Source organism: Heterocephalus glaber, unplaced genomic scaffold, assembly GCF_053883595.1.
Source record: "Heterocephalus glaber isolate CG9 unplaced genomic scaffold, H.glaber_assembly_v1.0 deba00001765, whole genome shotgun sequence".
NCBI classification, from domain to species: domain Eukaryota; kingdom Metazoa; phylum Chordata; class Mammalia; order Rodentia; family Bathyergidae; genus Heterocephalus; species Heterocephalus glaber.
The window spans coordinates 27,034-44,801 of NW_028258462.1; the positions used below are offsets into that span (position 1 = coordinate 27,034).

Consider the following 17,768-nt stretch of genomic DNA (forward strand, 5'->3'; position numbering starts at 1 on the left):
GAGGCTGGGAGGGAAGGGTTTGTGCTCCGGGTCCACACAAAGCCTGAAACTTCTGTGGCAGAATCTCAAGTCTGTCCTGCAAGCTAATAGCTCGCTGCCTGCAGAGACCTGGGTTGAGCTGGAGTCATCTGTCTGTCAACCCTGGTCTTCACACGGGGACTTCAATTGTCCCGGATGTGGGGTCTCTCCAAGGGGTCGTGGCACTTGTCTCTGAGACAATGCCCTGTGTACCTTTCTTACACGGTGCTCCAGAGAGGTGATTCCTGCTGTGTATTCTACCACCCAAGGTGGGAGGAGGGGTGCAGGAAGCACTGGTTCACTTGCAGCCACTCAGTGCATGGTGTTGGCCCAGTGCGAGGGGTCCTGGCTCTGCACAGCACTAGGCTTCAGCTTGGCAGGTCTGGTACTTAGGCTGCATTCTGAGGCCTTGAGTTCATTCTCTCTCTCCCCTATCAGCAGGCACCCTCCCTCCATGCTGGGCTGCTTGGAGTTGCAGGGTAACTCTCCTTTGTGCCTTCTTCAATGTGTGCTTTTGTTATCCTAAAAGCAGGCAGTATGGCTTCTCATCTGCATTCCTTACTTTTGTGAACGAGTTGGTTTGGTTTGGTGAATACTTGTTCACATGGGTGTATCCCTAGCGAGACAATCACTAGAGGATCTCACTCAGTTGTCCTCTTGCTCTACTTCTGAGATTTCCTCTTTTTACAATGACACCAGTCGTATCGCCCACCCTAAGTCCCTCATTTGAGTTTACTTACCTCTTTAAAGAGCAAAATATGAACCTGCAAACACAGCCGAGTTCTGAGACACTACCCATTAGTACTTCAACATAGGATTTTTGGGGAGACACAAATAAACCCATAACAATGACCAGGGGTGGTTTATCCCAAGAACACAAGTTAGTCAAACATGAACATCAATCCATGTTACACTCCATGTCATTAGGAAAAAAACCCAGGTGTACATGGTCATCTCAATAGAAACCCCAGAAGTTTTTATGATAATGTCACTGAACAAAACGAGACAAGAAGGTAACTCCGTCAGCCTGATGAGGGGTCCTGTGGTTTGCAGGACTTTCAAGGCTTCGTGTGTTGAAGTTTGACACCCATCGTGAGATATTTAGAGGTCGGACACTTCATCAATTATGGTGTTCAGAGAGGAGGCCTTTGGGAAGTGACTGGAACTAGAAAGTGTCATCAGGCTAAGACACCGTGATTAAATCCTGGTGGTGTTACAAGAGTTGAGAGAGATAGGCAGGGCTAAACACATACGTGTACCTGCTTCCTGTCTCCTGCCATGTGATGCCCTGAGCCATGTTGGGCCTCTGTCAGCAAGGGTGCCATCACCAGCTGTTGGCCTTGAATCTCTTGAGCTGTGAGCTGAATAAACCTCCTTTCTTTAGGATTCAGCCAGTGAGCAGTATTGTGTCATTAGAAACAGAAAACAGGCTAATACCAAGGGAGTGGTGAAAGACACAGTTTGTCTCCATTGAGATAAGGTAGAAAAGAAAACATTGGGTTTTTTACTGTTATTTGTAACTGTTCTGGGGCTTCTAGCCAGGGCAGCCAGGAAAGTAAAAGGAAAAAAGCTATTTAGCCTGGGAAGGAAGAAGTAAAAATACATTTTCAGATCACCTGATCTCAGATTTGGAAAATCGTCAGGAATCAACAAATAGGTGTAGAGACTTATTGGTATTTCAGGTCCGTCTTGGCTCGAACAAAGAATTGGACAAGCCAAGCCAAAAATGGAGCCAAAAGAGTATCTGAAAAGTGAGAGGGGATGGGGTAGAGGAAAAAGTAGCTCTGGAGAGCAAACTTGGGACAAACCCAAAGAGGAAAGGATGAAAGGAAAAATAATAGCTTCTAGTAGAGTCTGTGTCCTTACACACCCTCCACATCTCATGGGAGCCCAAAAGATGTTTTACCTACAGGGTCCTGGGAATTATTTAGCACTGCACTGCCTTGGGATTTTATAATAAGGTCTCCCTTATTTCCCAGCCAGCTTTGCCACACACTCTCTGCTATATCAATACTACCTGGGAAATAAATTTGAAGCAGGCTTGAAGGAATACCAAAGGCAGTCTTTAACAGGGCCTGTGCTAGCACAGGGGGGAATCAAGGCACAAGAAGGAGCCCTCCCAGGGTAAAACCCAAGAAGTGCCTATGAGGTGCTACTTGTGTAACACTTTGGGTACCTGTTTCAGTGAGGGTGAGTGGGGAAACCAGGGAATCTTCTCTCCCTTCCTGACCTTAGCCACTCCAGGTGCCCTCCCTGTTCTTCCAAAACACACAGTATCTGTGCAGTGGTGGTGGGGGGGGCGCACCATACTGCCTGTCTGTTGTGTTCGCGAGGGACTGGAGAACAGAACGGTGGTTTCACAGCGAGGCAGGACGCTGCTACCCAGGCAGGACATCCCTAGAGAGCAGAGGACTCTGAAACAAACTTTCCCAGGGCATTAGGGTGCAAGGAGAACAGAGGGAAGCAAGGGGAAGTGGCAGACAGCTGCTGGCTAAGCCACACCCCTGTCCAGCTGGCAGGGGAAAATGAGAGTTGGGCTTCTCTCTGTCTCAAAGGCAGCTTCTCTGTTGACCTGAAATCTTTCACAGAAGCATCCATTATTTGTGTCAAATAGAGACTTTGACACGTTTTCAAGGTTCCGACTGGCACTTATCTCCCTTGCCCTTCTTCTCTGTTCTCTAATAGAATGTGACTAACACATTCAATCAATTTTTTCAATGTCAACATTTTCTTGGCTTCTGATTGGATAACCTGTTACAACGAAGATTCCTCCCACCATCCTGCTGACTTACCCATCTCTGGTTCACTACATAGCTCTGTAAGCTGACTCTCTGGGTTCAGATCCCAACCTGTAGTTCACCCACTGTGTGTGTTCAGACACAAAAATAACCCAGATGCACATTTGGGGTGCACTTCCATTTCCACATCTCTTTATGTGCGTTGCTGAGATGAGTTTAAGAATCTCCAGTTATTGCTTCAGATGTGGCTGTGGATGATGATAAAATGGGGTAGCAACAGTGGTTGCTTAAAGGCTCAGCAGATGCAGATAAGCTAGCAGTTATCCCTTTCTCTCTAACCTGTAGGAAGCATTCACAGGTCACACCTCATAGGACACATGCGTGGCAGTTAAAGTTTATCACTGCCCCGTTAGGCAGATGTTGCTAATGTCATGCTTTCACAGATGAGAACAAGGTCAGAGAGGTGAGGAAATGGGCTCATTTTTATACAGGGAAGAGAGTGATTGCAGACCTGGCAGTCTGGCCCCAGACCCAGTGGTCTTCACATCTGGCTCCCACCCAACTGTCATTGTCACCTGTATCCCAAACCCAGATCACTGTTTTGTTGGAGTCTTTTTTAGGTACCAGGGATTGAACTCAGGACCTTGTCCTTGTGAGGCAGGTGCTGAAACCACTGAGCTAAATCCCCGGCCCTAAAAACTTTTATGTTTTTTTTGGACGGGGTGGTTACCGGGGATCAAAGTCGAGTCCTTGTGCTTGGGAGGCAAGTGGCAGAACCACTGAGCTAAGTCCCTGGCAGATCACTGTTTTAATTCTTACTCTTAGCTAACTGCCTGCCACAGCTTCCTCTGCTGGTGCTTCTTTGTAGGCCGTATTTGCATTTCAGAGGAATCAGCACAACTTTCTGTTTACCCATCTCTTAGGAGATTTCACCTTAAAATCCATCCCAGCAGGGCATTGTGACAGGTGTCTGTCCCCAAGATGCCTGGATTGATGAGTCACCTACTTCAGTAATGCTGTTCCATCTGGCAAGGTGCCTCTGAAAGGTGAACAAAAGTTTCAGCAGCTGCGGAAGAAGATAAAGTTTCTCATGGACTCAGAGCAGTCAGGGTAAGCATCGTAAGATCCAGGGGCTGTCATTATGGCTGGGCTTTCAAGCTTGCTTCTATTTGTTCAGCCCCTCAGAGGTGACCTGTTACTGTGGACCCGGAGTGGAATTTGAAGGCTAACTTATGGGATTCTCCGGGACGTTGGCTGTATTTTTGTACTGGTTTCTCTTTACAGGAGCATAAGTTGTATATCTCTTCTTCAGCGTTTAAAATGTGACTAATAGTGAGCACTATTAGAGTTTTATTATCCTGCAACATATTGTTTAGCGAAGAAACAGGTTTCTGCACTTGTTGAAGTGTAATTGCTCAGTGAACAGACATGCATTTTTATGATTTTTCAAGCATTAGCTTTCTCCAGGTCTAATTTCCCTACCTAAGACTCACCAGTTTTAAAACTGTAGCTTGATGATGTTTTCAGTAATGTGCAGAGTCATGCAGCCAGCACCTCAGTTCTGACGTGTAGCACCTTCATGTGTGCAGTCCAGCTGCGCCATCGTTATTGCTGTTGGACTAATTGCCACTGTCTGCAGCAGGGTGTGAGACTGCCTCTTTGCCAGCATTGGCAAGGATGGGAATGTGGTCACTCTTCGAAATCTTTGGCCAGCTAAGCAGTAGAAAGCAGCTTCAGAGTTCTCTTTGCATCTCTTTAAGTGTTGGTGAGAGCGGAGCAACTTTCCTTAGAATTATTTATTTGTCAGGGGCATTAGCACTACTTGTAGGTTAGTGAATTAGAGCTCTGTTAGGAAATTTATGATATGAATGTTTTACAAATATTTCTTCCAAGATTGCCTTTAAACTTTTTAAGGAGTTTAATATGCAAATGCTATAAATGTGTCCATCTGTCTATGTGGGCTTTGATTTCAATAAGAACCCTTAAAAGGCCTTGTGTTACATGGTTGTTGCTGGGACAAATACCTGACACCCACAGCTTAAAGGAGGAGAGTTTATTGTGGCTCACGTTTTCGAAGTTTCAGTCCTTGCATGGTCAGGGGCATGGTGCAAGGGCCTGGCTCTGAGAAAAGCTGCTCCCTTCCTGGCAGCCCTGAAGCAGAGTCAAGAGAGGAGCTGGGAAAGGAGAGATCCTCTTCTTGTCACACCCGCACTGACAGGCCTCTCCCAACCAGACCTCACCTCCCAACACCGAGTCAGGTATAGCACCCCATAATTCAGTCACTGTCCAAACACAGGGGGCTATAGGAGCCATTTTTGATGTAAACCATTGCAGGCTGTTAAACTGCAGAATTCAGGCAAATATCACTTAGGTTTTCTTTTGGAACTTGTTTATTGTATTTTATTTTATTTTTTTGGTACCGGGGATCGAACTCGGGTCCTTGCACTTGCGAGGCAGGTGGCGGAACCACTGAGCTAAATCCCAGGCCCTGAAACTTGTTTATTTATCTACGAGTACATGTAAATATTCCCTCAGCCTCCAATTGATTTTGGTTGTGCAATTGAAAGAAGGACCCAGATGTTGTTTTGCTGGTGGCTTGCTGTTCCATTCACTTAATGCAAGAACCTAATTTTCCCTTACTGAGTTCCAACACACTTGTAGCCTATTATGTTTGCTTAATCGTGTCATCTTATCTTGCTAGAGTGATCTGAAAGCACTGTGCCATATTTCAGTGTTTGGTAGTCTGGTTTCTCTGTCAAAATTTTTGCTTATGTTTTGGAAATTCTCCAGTACATTCCTGCATGAAGGTTTTTCTGTATAAATTTGAAATCTTCATGTTTTGTTCTCCATGCCCCAAAACAAAAGCAAGAAGAGTTACAAACATAAAAAACGTTGGGATTTAAATTATGATGACTTTAAGGTTACAAATTCAATTTAGGAAGAACACATATAATGATAATAGTCTTTCACCCTAAAAACATATCGGTAATTTGATATGGTTTGGACTTATTTTGTATTTTTCTTTAGGTTCTGCACGTGTCCTGCTAAATTTATTTCCCAGATTTTTAATATTCTTGTACCACTATTATCACACATTTTTATTCAAAATTTTTAACTCTGCAAAATGAACTTTAATTTTGGGATAATTTGAAATCATTATTCGTACATTTCTATATGACATGTTGAATCTACTATTGTCTTCCTTGTAGTGTAGCACTATTTTTGTTGTATACATTGGTCAGTGACAAACATACTAAGCTCTTCTGGGTGTGTTTCTTAGACGGTTGAGACACATTTTCTCATTATTATTATTATTATTATTTTTTGCTTAAATACTTTTATTGGTATGTTTTAGGTATACAATATGTTTACATTTATCATTGGGTGTTTGTACCTGTACATGATGTATTTTGGTTCTTATTTTTTCCCCAGTACTTGTGAGCCCTTCACTCCCTCAACCCTCCCCTATTTACATAGACTTCGTTTCCACTTTTTCCTTTTCCCATAATTTCTCCTTTCGCTTCTTTCCATTCCCCTTCTCCTCCCACTTCCTCTACCCCTTTGGACCTTTACTTCCTATTTCAAATTATCAACTATTCACTGTAATTGTTTTAATCCTTATTTACACTTTCAGTTTCTCACATTGAGAGAAACTATTCGGTATTTACACATGTGTGTCCTATTTATTTCACTTAAGAGTATGGCCTCAATATGCATCAATTTAACTATAAATATCTCTAGTTTCTCATTCTTTATGGCTGAGCAGTACTGCATTTTATACAAAAAACACATCTTTATCCAGTTTCCAGTTGATGGGCACTTGGGCTGTTTCCGAGCATTAGGTATTACAAACTGTGCCGCTGTAAACATGGGTGCACATATATCGCTGTGGTATGATTCTTTTAATTCTTTGGGGAAGATACCCAGCAGGGGAATAGCTGGGTCAAATGGGACCTCTAGTCCTAGTTCTTTGAGGTGTCTCCATACTGATTTCCACAGTGGTTGCACCAGTCTGTACTCCCACCAACAGTGGAGAAGGGTTCATTTCTCCCCACAACCTCACCAGCATTTGTTATTGGTTGATTTCTTGATAGCAGCCATTCTTTGTGGGGTGAGGTGGAATCTCAGTGTTGTTTTCATCTGCATCTCTCGAATGAACAGTGATGTTGAACATTTTTTCATATGTTTATTTGCTGCTTTTACTTCTTTGAGAAATGTCTGTTCATTTCAGATGCCCATTTTTGAATTGGGTCTTTGAATTTGGGGGGTCTGCTTTTTTTCAGTTCTTTATATATTCTAGGTAGTAGTCCTTTGTCTAAGGTACAGCTGCTAAAAATCTTTTCCCACATTGTAGGTTGTCTCTTAGCTCTGTTGGTGGTCTCTCTTGCAGTGCAGAAGCTTTTTAATAAGATGAGATCCAAATTGTTGATTCTTTGTGCTAGTTCCCATGCTACTGAGGTTTTGTTCATTAACCCTTTTCTTATGCCAATGTCTTCAAGAGTTCTACCTAACTTATCTTCCAGCAAGTTTAGTGTTTCTGTTTTAATATTTAGATCTTTAATCCACTTCGATCTTAGCACGGTGATAGGTATGGGTCTAGTTTTAATCTTTGGCAGGTTGAAATCCAGTTTTTCCAACACCATTTATTAAAGAGGCTATCTTTCCTCCAGTGAGGGTGGTTGGCTCCTTTATGAATGATGAGGTGGTTGAGTATGTCTGGATTTGTTTCTGCATCTTCTAATCTATTCCATTGATCCTCAGGTCTGTTTCTTTGCCAGGACCATGCTGTTTTTGTCACAGTAGCTTTGTAGTATAGTTTCAAGTTGGGGATTGTGATACCCCCACCCATGTCTCTGTTTCTTTGAATTGCTTTTACTATTCTAGATCTCTCCTGGTTCCAAATGAATGTTTGGATTGTTTTCTCTAGTTCTGTGAAGTATATTGTTGGAATTTCAATCGGCTTTACATTAAATCTATATAGCAGTTTTGGGAGTATGGCCATTTTCACTCTATTGGTTCTTCCTACCCAGGAGCAAGGGATGTCTTTCCATTTTCTTATATCCTCTTTGATCTCTTTTTTCAGAGTGCTGTAGTTTTCAGTCTTTTGCTTCCTTTGTTAGATTGATTCCTATATATTTCATTTTTTGGATGCTATTGTAAAAGGGATTGTTTCCTTAATTTCTTTTTCAGTGAGTCTGTTATTTGTGTATAAGAAGACTATTGTTTTTTGAGTGTTTACCCTGCATCCAGATACTCTACTGAATCTGTCAATTAACTCTACAAGTCTTTTGGCGGAGTTTTTCCTGTCTTCTATGTAAAGTATCATATCGTCAGCAAATACTGACAGTTTAACTTCTTCCTTTTATATCTTCATTCCTTTTATTTCTTTCTCTTTTCTAATTGCTGTGGCTAATGTTTCCAGAACTATATTGAACAGGAAGATAGTGAAGATAGTGGACTTCCTTCTGTTGTTCCTCATTTCAGCCTGAAAGTTTTCAGATTTTGATCACTTAGTATGATGTTGGCTGTTGGTTTTTCATAGAAAGCCTTAATCAGGTTGAGACGAAGACCTTTTATTCCAATTTTCTGTAGGGTTTCTTTTTAATCATGAATAGGTGTTGTATTTTGTTAAATGCTTTTTCTGCATCTATTGAGATGATCATATGGATTTTTCCTTGGCTCTGTTAATATAGTGTATTACATTTATTGTTTTATTGTTGATCCCTCCTTGCATCCCTGAGATAAATCCGACTTGGTCAGGGTGTATGATCTTCTTGATGACCCTCTGTATTCTGTTTGCCAGTATCTTGTTGAGGATTTTTGCATCTATGTTCATTAGGGAGATTGGCCTGTAGTTCACTTTTTGGGTTGGGCCTTTTCCGGGTTTTGGAATCAAAGTAACCCTTGCTTCCAGGAACGAATTTGGAAGTATTGCTTCCCTTTCAATTTCCTTGATGAGTTTAAAGACTAATAGTGATAGCTCATCTTTAAATGTCTTGTAGAATTCAGCAGTGAAGCCCTCAGGACCTGGGCTTTTCTTTGTTGGTACATTTTTTATACATTTTCAATTTCACTCATTGTAACTGGGGTGTTTAGAACTTCTATATCTTCTTCATTTAACTTTGGTCATTATTATTATTTAGATAGTGAATGTCAAGTGAATCCTGAATAGAAACTTTCTTCCAATTTAAATATTTCTCCATAAACTCACAGATTAACTCTTCATACTCTAGGAAGGACATAACATGAAATTTAAAACCCTTCTTGCCCTGTGGGCACCTTGTATTCCTCAGACATAGATTACTTTTTATGGTTTTTACTTTCTAGCTTTTAAAATGAAATTTTAAAATTAGTTTCTTTTGAGAGGAGGTGGCACTTTTTTGCCCAGGGTGGCCAGGATCTCCTGGGCTCAAGTGTATCATTGCCTCAGCCTCCCAAATAGTTGAGCCTGCTGGGATTTTCACATTCATCTGTCTGTCTGTCTATCTATCTATCTATCTATCTATCTATCTATCTATCTACCTCTCTGGCTGTTGGAGACAGAGTCTCACTATATAGTCCAGGCTGGCATTGAACTCACAGAGATCCTCCTGCTTCAGTCTCTTGAGTGCTGGAATTACAGGCACGCAACACCACTCCTGAGTGAAGATGTAACTTTTGAGGAAGTGCTAACATTAGCCACCCAAGTGGGTAAGAAACCAGGAAGGAGGAGGTGAGGGGAGAAAACCTCTGGTGAAGAGGAATGCCAGTCAAAGACAACTGTGAACAGTCACAGCGCACTGTCACCAAGTGTCACAGAAAAGGCCAACTCATTGCCCAGAGTTGTGGAGGACATGGTGGAAAACCTGAAAGAGAAAACAAAACACTTGGCATAGCCTTAGAAAACAAAGTATCGGTCTTGCCCACGTACAGAGTTCAAAGCGCCCGCGCTTGTGAGAATTCAAAGAATGATGAAGTCGCTCAGAACACACCGAACCTGCCCGCTGCAGACAGGCAGGTCTGCTGACGCCCTCCCGAGGTCCTGAGTCCCTTGGAACTCGCTGAATCAGCCCACATCCCAGCAACAATCCACTGGACCCCCTCCCCCGGTCCTCTGTACAGCCACCTGGTTCCACACTACAAAGACGCAGAGGACACCGGATCACCACACCATGGTACTGAGTCCCGCTGCTCCCGGCCCAGAGGTAGGGGCTTCTGTGCTGCCGTCCCACTGCTCCTGGTCCAGAGAAGTGGGCTTCCTGGCCACCATTCCTCACGCTGCTCCCAGCCCAGAGGGAGGTGCTTCCGGTCCACCATCCCTCCCACCACTCCCGGCCCAGAGGGAGGGGCTTCTGAGCCACCATCCCACTACGCCTGAACCAGAGGAAGGGGCTTCCTGGCCACCATTCCTCCCACTGCTCCCAGCCCACAGGAAAGGGCTTTGGGGCCACCATCCATACTCCTGCTCCCTGCCCCCGGCCCACCTCTCCCAGCTCAGAGGAGGTAATATGTGCAGGTGCCAACAGCCCCCCCCCAGTCAAAATGAGAAAACAGGTAAATAAATCTCAAAACCAGACTTTCAGATCACCTACAGCAACCCCAAACGGAAATGAGAAGGAACACTCTGATACTCAACCACCTGGACCCACTGAACTGGCAACAAAAGGGGATCTGGAAAAAATGAAATCACAAATAATTTCTCAGATAACAGGAGAAATTGTGCCCCTAGTGCAAGACATGATTAATAAATCTAGAGAGGAGCTCAGGAACATGATGAAATCCCAACATAGCAAACAAATGGAATCCATAAAACAGATGCAAATAGATTTCCAGGACATGAATAACTCCACTGAAAGTCTACACAGCAGAATGAGCCAATGTGAGGACAGAATTTCAGATATAGAAGATAAGATTGCAATTAGTGACCAGGAAAAGAAAAATTGCTTCAAAATTATAAGGGAACATGAGAAATCAATCCAGCAGCTGTTAGATGATGCAAAGAAGAATAACATAAGACTGATTGGAGTCAATGAAGAAACAGGAGAGAGTGCAGATGACATAAAAAATCTCTTCACAGAAATAATGGCAGAAAACTTCCCAAGCAGGGGAAAAGAGCTTGACATACAGATAAGTGAGGCATATAGGACTCCAAATAGCCTTGATCAAAAAGATCTACACATAGGCATATAATTGTTAAGATTCCAGAAACTTAACAGAAGAACAAAGTTCTACAAGCAGTTAGAGAAAAGAAACAAATCACATACTAAGGAAAGCCCATCAGAATCACAGCAGACTTCTCAATGCAAACTCTCAAGGCAAGAAGAGCTTGGAGTGACATATTCCAAGCCCTAAAAGAAAACAGCCTCCAACCCAGATTGATGTACCCTGCAAAACTATCTTTCAAAATGGATGGAGAAATAAGATACTTTCATGACAAAGAGCACCTCAGGAACTTCGTGAATATCAAACCAGCACTCCAGAGGATTTTACACAATATCCTAGGAACAGACATTGAGGATCACAACCCCAGGAAGCAAAGCAGAATGAACCCATCTGGCATGACAAGAAATTAAATGTAAAGGGGAAGAATCCAACAAAAAGAAAAAATCAGGGCAAGGACAAGTCAATATGTTTCAGACATCGTTGTAGGAAAAGATTTCATGAACAAAACCTCAGTTGCCCGTGAACTAGCACAATTAACAAGTGGACTCTCTTCTTATTAAAAGGCTTCTGCACAGCAAGAGAAACCACCAGCAGTGTGAAGAGACAACCCACAATGTGGGAAAAAATTTTCACCTGCTTTTCCTCAGACAAAGGTCGACTATCTCGAATCTATAAAGAACTTAAAAAGATCATACCTCCCAAATTTAAAGACCCAATCTGAAAATGGGCATCTGAAATGAACAGACATTTCTCAGACAAAGAAGTAGAAATAGCAAATGAATACATGAAAAAATGTTCAACATCACTGGTCATTCGAGAGATGCAAATGAAAACAATGCTGAGATTCCACTTCACTCCAGAAAGAATAGCTGCTGTCATGAAATCAACCAATAACAAATGCTGGTGGGGCTGTGGGGAAAGAGGAACCCTGCTCCACTGCTGGTGAGAGTGTAGACTGGTGCAAGCACTGTGGAAATCAGTATGGAGATACCTCAAAGAACTAGGACTGGAAGTCCCATTTGACCCTGCTATTCCACTGCTGGGGATCTTCCCCAAAGAATTAAAAGAATCATACCACAGTGATATATGTGCGCCCATGTTCATAGAAGCACAGTTTGTGATAGCTAAAACTTGGAAACAGCCCAAATGCCCATCAACTGGAGACTGGATCAAGAAAATGTGGGGCTTTTTTTATAAAATGGAGTACTACTCAGCCATAAAAAATGAGAAATTAGAGACATTTATAGCTAAGTGGATGCACATTGAGGCCATACTCTTAAGTGAAATAAATAGGACTCACATGTATAAATACCAAATAGTTTCTCTGGTGTGAGAAACTGAAAGTGTAAATAAGGACTAAAATATATAATAGGTAATGTGAAATAGGAAGAAAAGGGGCAAAGGGGAAGGAAGTGGGAGGGCTAGGGGAAAGGATAGAAGGGAATGGGATTAATATGAGAAAATGGAAAAACAGGAACAAAATCTTTGTAAATAGGAAGGAATGGAGGGGTTGAAGGGAGGGCTAGGCAAGGGTGAAAAATAAGAACCGAGAGAGACTATGTAAAGGTGCAAATTTCCAATGATGAATGTCATTATATTGTATACTTAAAATGTACCAATGATTAGAATGAATAATCGATAATGCAAACTAGGAAGAAAAGGTCCAAAGGGGTAGGGATAGTGGGAGGGGCAGGGGAAAGGAAAGAAGGGAAAGGAAAAATGATGAGAAATGGAAAAAATGGAAATAAAGTCTTTGTAAATAGGGAAGGGTGGAGGGGGTGAAGGGAGGGCTAGGAATGAGGAAAAAATAAGAACCAAGATGCATTATGTAAAGGTACAAGTTCCCAATGAGAAATGTAATTGTGTTGTATACCTATAATGTACCAATAAAAGAGTTTAATAAAATGCAAAAAAAAAAAAGAAAAAACAAAGAATGATGGTTAGGCAGGTACTCAGACATTAGGGCCCAAGGGACGAAGTGGTAGGGCTGCGGGTGGAGGAGTCCAAAAGACAGCATGCCTTGCCAGTTAATTAAAGAAAGGGTGCTGGCTTCTGCCCTGAATGCATTTATCATTCTTTGTTACGTCTCGGGACCCCACAGAGCAGTCACATCCTAAGGTGACACATTTTGCACATTCCTTCTGAGATCTGGCCCCCTGGCATTCTCACTCCAGAAGACAGCACACAGCGTTCCTGGCTGCCATGGCCTAAGTATCTCTCACTTTGAGAACGCAGGCCTTCTTCTCCTGAATACCTGGATCATGTGGATAATATTCTCACAGTTATTCTTAATTTAGCAATATGAGCCAGAATTTCTTGACCTTGCATCATGAAAGATGTGGAATACAACTAAACTGTAGTTTGCACTTCTCCACTCCCTGTTACCAGTATTGCATTAATGCATGCAAACACATGCACGCGCACATTCTTTTCCTTCTTCTATGGGTCATCATTGTAACATTAAAATCAACCAAGCAGTTGATTTCTGACATACAGAATAACAAGTAGTGTGGTTTGAGAATTTCTTTGTGGTGCTGAGATGGAACCCCAGGCCTTGTGCGTGCTCAGCAAATGCTCTACCACTGAGCTACAGCCCAGCCCTCGATTTCATATGGTCCATGGGCACCTTAACATCTAGAAAATGCATTATTTATGCCCCTCAAGGTTGGGTGTCTCTTTTAAACAACATCTACTGTTTTGAAGGCGTCAGTAGCTAAATAATGGAAATGTAGATTATGCATCCATCACGGCTGGCCTCTTGATTTCAGAAAGTTAAAATGTAAAAAGATGGGCATCTTGAAATACAGGAAATATTGGTTATAGCCCTTATGTGGCTTCCATTTTATTGGGTTGTATGATACTTGATCAATGCTTTGAATTCTTTTAGCTTTGGTAAGGAAGTTTTCTCTCTATTACATTTCTAGGGCTTTTGTAAAATTAAGGATGATGAACTTTCCAAACAGTTTTCATCATTCTCAAGATCTTCTACACTTTTTCCTTTGGAGTTGTTCATGTGCAAAAAAAAGAAGACAAAATATTTTCCTAATATTGGACCATTCTTACATTGTGGGGATGTTCCCCATTTTATTCTCATGTATAATTCTTTTTTATCCCCATGGTGGCAGATATCAAACCAAAGAACTCACACATGCTAGGAGGGTGCTGAGTTCTTATCATTCATGCAATACCCTCCTGGATTTGCTTACTTTCTATTTGATTATTGCAGTTCCATAAATGAAATTCATCTGTAGTTGTCTCTGTTTATGTTGTTTTTGTCAGCTTTTAGTGTCATTTTATGTAGGATTTGTACAAAGAATTTGGACCTTTCCTTTATACTTTTTTTTTTACTTTTTAAAATGTGTTTATTTGCATTTAAAAGAAACTGTTGACAAAGAAGAATGGGAAATAATCTTGAACTAGTGGGAAAAAGAGTCAACACTACCGAAACACATTTTTTTCAACTGAAAACCTCTTAGCTGCTGTCACTGACATCAATGAAAAAACTGACTTCTTACTTTTCTAAGCACATGGCGATATAATGAGCAATATTCATCACCTCTGTTCTTTCCTGAATATACAAAAATTAAAATACCAATTAAAAACTAATATTTTTCTCTTTAAACATTTCTTACAGATACAATTTCAATATTCTCATTTAATAGTGGTATAATTTATGAGGCTTTTTTCCATTCACAAGTTAAGCAATCCACCGAAAGGGAACTGATAGTCTATAGGCTCACAGTGCAAATAAAAAGTTCAGGAAGGCAGCAACTGACATTTCTAAAATACAAAATAGATAAAAATTCTTAGAAGGTTCATGGAAAAAGCTTTTCTAAGCAGATGGTCACAAAACTAGAACATCTGATAATTCTGCTGGCGATAGCAATAGGACTCCCAATGTTTCTTGACAACTCGAACTCTCATCTTAGGCTTTGTATTTGGCTTTTCCAGTTTCACTAATGACACAAACATGATTCAAATCCCGGAAATGTTCATTATAGTCAAGGGCATAGCCAACAACAAACTTGTCTGGAATTTCAAACCCAACAAGATCTGGCCTATATCCAACACTTCGAGGGGTCCTTTTCACCAGCAAGCTTGCGACCTTGACCGTCTTTGGATTATACTGCTTGACCAAGGACAGCAATGTTTGCATTGTTTTGCCAGTGTCAATTATATCCTCAACAATCAAGACATTCTTTCCAGTTAAAGTTGAGAGACCATCTCCTCCAATGACCTTTATGTCCCCTGTTGACCGATCATTACAGTAGCTCTTGAGTCTGATAAAATCTACAGTCATAGGAATGGATTTATCACAATTTCTATTCAGTGCTTTAATGTAATCCAGCAGGTCAGCAAAGAATTTATAGCCTCCCTTGAGAACACAGAGAGCTACAATGTGATGGCCTCCCATCTCCTTCATCACGTCTCGAGCAAGCCTTTCAGTCCTGTCCATAATTAATCCATGAGGGATAAACACCTTTTCCAAATCTTCAACATAATGATTAGGAATACAAAATGAATCCAGGTCATAGCCTGGTTCATCATCACTAATCACGACGCTGGGGCTGCGAGCCGCCATAAGGGAGCCGGCTGGCGCGCGGGCTGGTGGCCGTCTGCGGAGAAGGAAGCCGGCGGAGGCTACCAGAGCCGATGGAGGCTCTAACACTCGCGCCGCCTCGCGCTTCGTGTCCCTTTCCTTTATTCTTTATAGTTCTGCACAACTTAACATCTAAATTATATATTCCATGAAAATTGTAAAGAGTCACCTATCAAGGGAGGTTAGGATCGGTGCTGTGTGGCGAATGGGAATGGGTGGGCGGGCTAACTTTGCTCCCAAAGCTCCTACGCTGTTAGGACTTTCTTTTTCTTATTTTCCCTCTGTTTTTTTTTCCTTTGTGGAGTAGTGCTAGAGGATCTCACACCCACAATAGACAAGACTCTACTACTACCACACACACCCCAAGTTTGCTCTTTGATTTTAGCAACAATACCTATAGATGCCCTTCATCTTCACCTAGTCTGTCCCTCTGTAAAATAGGAGAAATACCCCTCCTCCCAAGGCCAACCTTCCCTTCCTATTTGATGTTTTGTTCCTTCTGCTTTCTTTAAAGCCTTTCCTAACTCTGTGGGGTGTCTCCTTCTGTCCTGTCTCCTTAATCTCTCCTGCTATTAAGGGCTGGTCTCCTTCAGTACATGTTCGTATTTTAGGTCACAATTTCCATCCTTCAAGAGTACTTTTCCTTCTAGCTTCCCCTTTCTCTTTGTAGGCAGAGTTTTCCAGCTCCTTTCCCTTCTCTTTCCCTCACGTGTCATACTACCTCAGTCACACTTGCTCATTCAGCTTCTCACCAAGAACCCGATACCAGGATGCAGAAAGTGCTTTTGGGAGAAGGTGACAGTTCAGTTTCAAGCCTTCCCCTCTTGTATAGATCATTACTCCTATATATTCTTGCTGGGAGGAAAGGGAAAGGCATAAGACTGAAAGGGCGATGAGATGAAGGGAGGCTGTTAAATATTTACTTGGTTTTTAGATGGGAGAGTCTGGAGTAGGCTGGTATGTTGATTCCTTAGCAGTGGAAAACTGCAGGTATAGGAGGAAGAAATAATGAGAGGAGGGATATTCCTGTGGAAGCAGATGGGGACCGGGACACATGCACAGAAGGGCTGGGCTTTGCTAAATGTTTGGATGTCCCCGTATTGCCACGGCAAGGAAAGCAGAGAAATCCAGTTTTGAGGTGTTCTGAGGTTGGGACAGGAGCTTCTGTCCTAAAGCCTTGATTTTCTCAAAATTATAAGAAGCAAGGCCTTCTTTTTCTGTGTTTGCTAATTTTTCATCAATGAACACAGTATACTTGTGTAACTAGAGAAGAAAATAATGATGCTATAGCTTTGAGCGATAGGTAGTGTCGGGTTGTGCGAATGCATAATTATTAGGGGCTAGAGTCAGATTTTTGGGTAGCACTGAGGGTCCATGTGAGATTGGTGTCCCGATGGTGAGTCTAGATAGCTGGATTTGGTGTTTTTATTTTCACAGCAGTCCATTTAAGGAAGAGAACTCCTAGATGACTGGGCCGTTCCGGGCTGGGTGGGGGTTTTGTCACCCCAGCAAAACAAAATGAATGAAGTCTAAGAATTATAGTGTTGAAAAGGGTGAAGAGTCAGAGGAGGGAGAGTGGAGAGTTGGCCGTGCAACTTGGAAGCAGGTTTCCCATGCGGGATGGGTGCGGGTGAGTGTGGAGAGACAGAGGGTGTGATGGGTCAGCACCTGGGATCCTGACAGACCTGCTGGAGTACAGCCAGCCAGGAGACTGAGGCTTCCCTCCTCGATGAAAGTGAATCTGGGGGAAAGGACCATGAGCTGGTACTGAGCGCTGGAAAGGCATGGAAGGAGGAGTGGGAACGGGCCATGGACTACAGTATTCAAGAATGAAACCCGAAGATGAACTTACACCTCCACAAGTCACGTTTTCCTTAGACACCTTTGAGCAGGCCATAACTGTACCATCCCGGACCCGCTCAATCTCTGTTGACCTTGGAAGATAAGCAGTATGGAGCTTGGTCAATACCCGGATGGGAGAAGCCTTGGAGCAAATAATTCCCCTCCCAGGACTTTATCCTACAGAAATAAATCAGACAAGTAGGGATTGTGTTGGGATACAAGGGGAAATAGCCAGATACATGGAATTGAGTCAATAAATTATGGCAGATCTGTTCAGTTGGATACCATAGTATCCTTCAAAAGAATGGTTTAACAATCTGTTGACATATTTGTGATCATTTGGTAATATGTTCATATATCCTTCAAAAGAATGGTTTAACAATCTGTTGACATATTTGTGATCATTTGGTAATATGTTCATAATATAT

General features: G+C 42.2%; 1 protein-coding gene and 1 pseudogene across 1 annotated transcript in view; one reads left to right on the forward strand and one right to left on the reverse strand.

Moving 5' to 3' along the window:
- Nucleotides 1–17,768, forward strand: part of LOC101704253 (zinc finger protein 449-like) — a 207,276-nt gene that overhangs the window by 15,877 nt on the left and 173,631 nt on the right. The window lies entirely within an intron of this gene.
- Nucleotides 14,747–15,580, reverse strand: LOC147821080 (hypoxanthine-guanine phosphoribosyltransferase pseudogene; annotated as a pseudogene).